We start from the raw sequence: 6,000 nt of genomic DNA, 5'->3' as shown, positions 1-6,000 counted from the left end.
GAAGGTCAGTGTTTTTGTGAATGAAAGGGGATATGTGTGTCAACCTGAATGGGTCTATGTGTGTCTATGGGGCAGTCAGTTTGTGTTTAACTGAAGGGTTCACTATATGAATGTTTGTGTAAGGGGACCATTGTCTATCTTATGATATCAGTACCTAAGGGAGTCAATGGGTCTATATAAGCAAGTTAAAGTGTGTGTATGTTTCAGGTAGGTTTTGTGTGTGCATGTAAGGATGTCAGTATATATCACCATGTGCATTTCTGCCCGAGATGGTCTGTATATGTTTCTCTAAGGTGTTTACTATGTGTTGGCTTCCATTCAATGTCATCAGTATGTTTGCACTCCAGGTGGTAAGTGTGTGTATGTTAGATAGTATCTGTGTATGTGTGTGTGTGTGTGTGTGTGTGTGTGTATAGATGTGTCTATAGAGGGATGAAGGGGTAGGATCATTGGACATTTGTAGGAAGGGCTCTAATATGCATGCATGTCTGTCTATATGTGAGGGCACTGTGTGTTCATATATGCCACATAACAGGCAAAACAGTGTATGTGAGTTTGTCTAGTGGGTTCATTATATATTTGTTTTAGGAGGGTCAATGCATATTTATATGAAGGAATAAGAGTATGTCTATATAAAGAGAATTAGTGAATTTGTGTCTGGGGGAATTATTGTATTTTTACAGGAGATTCCTGTATATGAGGGGACCAGTATATAGCATCTGCCTGAGGGGTCAGTGTGCTTAGGGGCTGTATATTAGTCTACATGATGCAGTGTGTGTTATGCTGTATGTCTAGAGGGAGCAGTATGTTTGCATACATACACTGACTACCTCAGACAATAATTCTTATTCAGATGGACAACTACGAATATAATAAACCCTTTGGACAGGCTAATATATACTGATGACCTAAGATAATCACACTGACCTCTTTCAGACATATACATACACACATATACATATATGTGCATACATATATGTATATATAACTGCATCAGAAAAATAAGAGATTGAATCTTGTCATCTGAACAAACACGTTAGATACATGTAAATAAATTACATATGAATTAAATGAATTAAAAGGTGTTTGTAAAGCATTTACTATGTGCAACTAAATGCTAACCAACTGTCACCAACTGAGGAGTAAGCCCAAGAGCCACAGAAATAATGTCATTTCCCCACTATAGTGCCCTGCTTCTAGTCTACCCCTGCCAACTGTAGGCAAGCCGTGCTAGCTGAGGTAATTATTTGCCATGAGAAAAAAAGGAGGCAACATGTGCCAGGCAGGCTTCCTAGGATCCTGGGATCACAAAAGCCCCAGGAATAGCATCACCCCCAAGGCCATGAACACTGCTTCCAGTCTAGCTCCACAGTCATCCCCTAGGGAAACAACCTTATGGAGACTCAACCTGTAAGGCATGCCTTAAGCCCTTCTCAGTTAGGCTGACTGATATGCCATCATGAATACATGGGCCTCTATTCTTTGTTTCTTTGTATAGTGCCCTGGTATACAGTGAATGATGAATAAATGTTCAATATATCTATGTGTGCTTTCCTGTTCGTAGATGAAGAAGTATGGAAGACAGCAATGATCTTCTGAGCTTCAAAATCTCTAAAGATCCGCCAGGGATCCAGGAACTGGATTCTGTACCAGAGTTTGCCAGCATCTGAGCCCAGTGAGGCACCAACACATTCCTGAGGATTAACCTGCTTGACACAGCACAGCAGTGAACCCACGGTGTAGTCAAGACACTGAATTATTGCAGGCAATGGATTGACTCTCTCCATTGGCTATGCCACTTTTGGAAGTGAACACTTTAGGTTCCATTTCACACCCATCAGATTAGCAAAGTTGACAAGAAAAATGACAAATGTTAGAGGGGCTTGGGGATAATGGGTGTATTAATGCATTTCTAGTGAAGCTGTGAATTGGTATGAATATTCTGGAAAGCAATTTGGAATTTTGTTTAAAAAGTTACTAAACTGTGTATGCCCTTTGGCCTAGTGATAACATTACCAGTGCTATAGCCCAAAGAGTTCAAAGAAAGAGGAAAAAAATTTATGTACACAAATATATATGGCAGTGCTTTTTGTGGTAGCAAAGAACTGGAAATTAAGGGGGTCCTCATCAGTTGGAGGTTGGCTAAAGAAATCATGGTATAGGAATTCAATGAAATACTCTTTGCCATAAGAAATAATAAAAGGGATGATTTTAGAGAAAACTGGGAAGACTTGTAGAAACTGATGCAAAGTGAGCAGAAACAGGAGGACAGTTTATAGAATAACAACACGGTAAAAACAAGTAACTCTGAAAGACTTAAGAACTCTGATCAGTGCAATGAGCAACCATTCCAGAGGCACAATAATGAATCATGCTACTACCTACCTCCTGACCAAGGTAATAAACTCTCATTGTAGAATGAGCCATACATTTTTGGATATGGTCAATGTGGGAATTTATTTTGCTTGAGTACACCTATTTGTTAAATGGATGTCTTCCACTTGACAGGTTAGGTGGAGTAGAAAGAAGAGAAAATTAATTTTTAAATTTTAAATTTTTTAATTTTAAAAAGGAAATTAGCATAGTGTGGCAGATACTTTGTAGCATAGCCCATTCTCCCCAGGTTTAGAAGTGGTAAAGGGGAGAGCGATTCCCAATAATAGTGTATCAGCAATGCCATATTCACAATGCCTATGGAGATTACAGATATGCTGATATAATTATCCATCACAAAATACATCATGCTTGCCATATGGGGGAATGAACTAGAAAATTTATTAAGATACCAAAAGACTGAGTCCCAAAACCAGAAAGTGAAAGCCATCAGAGTAGTTATGACATTGGCACAGGTAGATAAAGTAGAAAGCACCCACATTTTCAAGCCTTTAAAACAGAACAGGCTACCTCAGGCAAAGGTCCTCCTCTCCCCACTCACAGCAACCACCCAGCGTCCGGGAAGCATGCTCCCAGCAGCTCCGGCCCCTGGCAGTCCTCAGCAGGAGTCCTTAGCAGAAATTCTGGCTAACTCCAAAAGGGCTTCGCACTGCCGCTGCCTCTGCTGCTGCTGCCGCAGTCGCCACCACCAGCCAGCCACCGCAGGAACGCTAGTTTGGCTTCCGCTTCCTCTTGCTCCACCCCTTCCTGCTACGTCAGCAAGTCCAACGGGGCATGGAAGATCTTTAAATCCCATAACCCTTACAAATAGGAGAAATGCTTTGTAATTTTTGGTTCTTGCAATATCTTTTCATTAAATATCTTTTTGTAAAAGTTAATTTATTTTAATTGGTTAAATTGATAATGGAATGCCAATCACTAGATCAATCAGTATTTTAGGGTAGTTACTAACTGGCAGAACTCACATGATATTGAAGAGAAAGCTAGTAGATTGATATGGGAGAGAATACAGTGAAATTGGAAGCTTAAGCTAGTAAAATTATAAAGATAATTACATAACTTACACTCCAGGTTACCCCTAAAATCACAAAGCAAAGATGTAGCTATTTAGCTTCCTGGGAATCTGATTCATCAGTGTAAGTGAGAGTTGGGATAAAAAAACCTCCTAAAAGTCCAAAAATCTTGATACGGCTGTAGGTGCTGTAAAGGAGTGTGTGTGTGTGTGTGTGTGTGTGTGTGTGTGTGTGTGTATCTTCCTGAAGGTATTGGTATATATTTTTCTGGTGGATCAGTAAGTAAAGGCGTCTGTCTTATTTGTCCATTGATGGTGTTCAGTGTATAAGTCAATGTAAGTACATGGTATTCATGATGAGAGGGTCAGTATATGTATCTATATGATGCAATTTGTGATGTCTGTCAAGAGGGGCTGTATGAGAAGTCAGTATGTCTCTCTAATGTGCTCAGAATGTGTATTTCAGGTGGTTACTATGTATGTGTTTGCATGTGTGTGTGGGGGTAGTCAATATGTATGGGTGTGCCTATATATACCTTTCTCCTCAACTTCTGCCTCACTCTTTAAAATTGGGTATCACCTAATGTTCTCTCATTGCTCCTTTAAAAAAATCTCTGTACTCTCTCCTTTGATCATATCAAACACTCCTGTGGCACTCTACAGATGACTCCCAGATCTATATCTACCCAACCTTCACATACACACACACACACAATCATCATCATCATCACCATCACCATCATCACCACCACCACCATCTCTATACCTTTATTTCCAATTGCCTTTCTACCTAGATGACCTGCCAAAACCAAAACTCAACATATCCAAAACTAAACTCATCTTCATTCCCAAACCTCATTCTTACCTTACTTTCTTAATTTTTGTGGATGTCACCATTGTCTTCAGTATCATTACCCAGTGTCATCTTGGGAACTGTCTTTGACTTTCTTCCTTAATCTCCCTCCAATATCATCCACCCAGGCTTTATTAAACATTTATGACACAAAAGGCATTGTTCTAGGTATTGGGATACAAAGACAAAAATGAAAAATAGGTCTTGCCATCAAGGAGGATATTACATTTAAAAGATAAGTTTATACTAGAAAATCTGAGGAAAGAAAGAACAGGAAGCTGAGAAAAGGCTTCCTGGTGGAGGTGCCTACCAGGTGTGTAGGATAGTCTATAAAGAGACAGAGGCAAGAAATAGATTGCCAAGTTCTAAGAGAAAACTGTCCTTCAGATAAATGCACTGCGAGAAACTGTCTGAAAGTAGCTTCAAGGCAAAAGTACTGACTAGAGGTAGGGATAGCCATGATACATTAGTGTCCACCAATTAATTTTATTGTGGTTGTTTAGTCATTTTTTCAGTCATGTCTGACTCTTCATGACCCCTTTTGGATTTTGTTTTGTTTTTTGGCAAAGATACTGGAGTGATTTGCCATTTCCTTCTCCAGCTCATTTTACAGATGGGGAAATGGAGGCAGAGTTAAGCAACTTACCTAGGATCACACAACTAGTAAGTGTGTGAGGCCAAATTTGAACTCAGGAAGAAGAGTCTTCCTGACTCCAAGTCTGGCCTTCTATTCAATGTGCCACAGAGTTTTGAAGTATATATTTGAGAAATTATAAAGCAGAGAATTGTTTGGGCACTGTTAGGTGTGAGCCTGAAGAGCATACCCTGTTCAGGTTAAATTTTAGGATGAAACACTATGGGAAAATTGTATATTCTCTTTTTGTTAAACAAGATATTCCATCTTCCAAAACTGAGCAATCTCACTGGCTGTCTCTCATGCTTCTTATGCTCTCCCTTCTCATCTCTGCCCTCTGCTTTCCCTAAATTCGTTCAACTCTCACGTAAAAATCCCATCTTCTACAAGAAGCCTTTCCCAATCCCCCTTAATTCTGGTGCCTTCCCTCTGTTGATGATTTCCAATTTATTCTATGTGCAGTTTGTTTATAAATAATTGTTTGCATGTTGTCTCCTTATTAGATTGTGAGCTCCTCAATAGTAGGAAGTGTCTTTTACCTTTATATCCCCAACAGTTAGAATGAGGTCTGGCACATAGTAGACACTTAATAACTGTTTATTGACTGACTGATTGTATTATAACTGATAAAGATGTGGACTCTGGATTTATCAACCTAAGGTAGAGATGTCACTAATCATAAGGCACAAAGATGAAGCATTAGAAGCAGCAGGAGAATAAAGGAGATTAGAAGATAAGAAGCCAGAGATCAGAAGAATGAGAAGATACAATAGTCACCTGAAGAGAGAAACAAACCAGAGAAGAATCAGATGATAAGGGCATCTGCTTCATGCTGAGTCAGTTGAGAGAACTAAGGGCCAGCAGGCTCTGCTGCTGCTGGAATCCCATTGGAGAAGCAGAACTCTGCTGCCACGTGAAGAGCTGACTGAGTTTGCTGCTCTTTAGCCCCATCTAGAGCTCAAGAGTTTTCTGAGGGCAGAAAAGCCCCTCTGAGGTTGATGTTCTGGGAGCTGATTGGTGGACAACAAAATCCTTCCCTCCTGTGAAGACCTGGCTGGGCTAATTGCCCTCTAGCACCATCTACAGACTAGAAAGGGCAAACCTCTG

General features: G+C 40.0%; 1 long non-coding RNA gene across 1 annotated transcript; it reads right to left on the bottom strand.

Moving 5' to 3' along the window:
- Window positions 1-2,640: 2,640 nt before the first annotated feature.
- LOC138143084 (uncharacterized) lies at window positions 2,641-5,814 on the bottom strand. The gene is made up of 3 exons (XR_011163599.1): window positions 5,671-5,814; window positions 4,272-4,423; window positions 2,641-3,194 (listed from the first exon to the last, which is right to left on the bottom strand). It is a non-coding gene; the product is annotated as an uncharacterized lncRNA (long non-coding RNA).
- Between the last annotated feature and the right edge of the window lie 186 nt (window positions 5,815-6,000).

This window comes from Petaurus breviceps, unplaced genomic scaffold (genome assembly GCF_028583685.1).
Source record: "Petaurus breviceps papuanus isolate PSGF00001 unplaced genomic scaffold, PetGlider_PUasm1.0 90630, whole genome shotgun sequence".
NCBI classification, from domain to species: domain Eukaryota; kingdom Metazoa; phylum Chordata; class Mammalia; order Diprotodontia; family Petauridae; genus Petaurus; species Petaurus breviceps.
The sequence above is the reverse complement of the archived record's forward strand: the minus strand, read 5'-3'. Positions and strand labels throughout refer to the sequence as shown.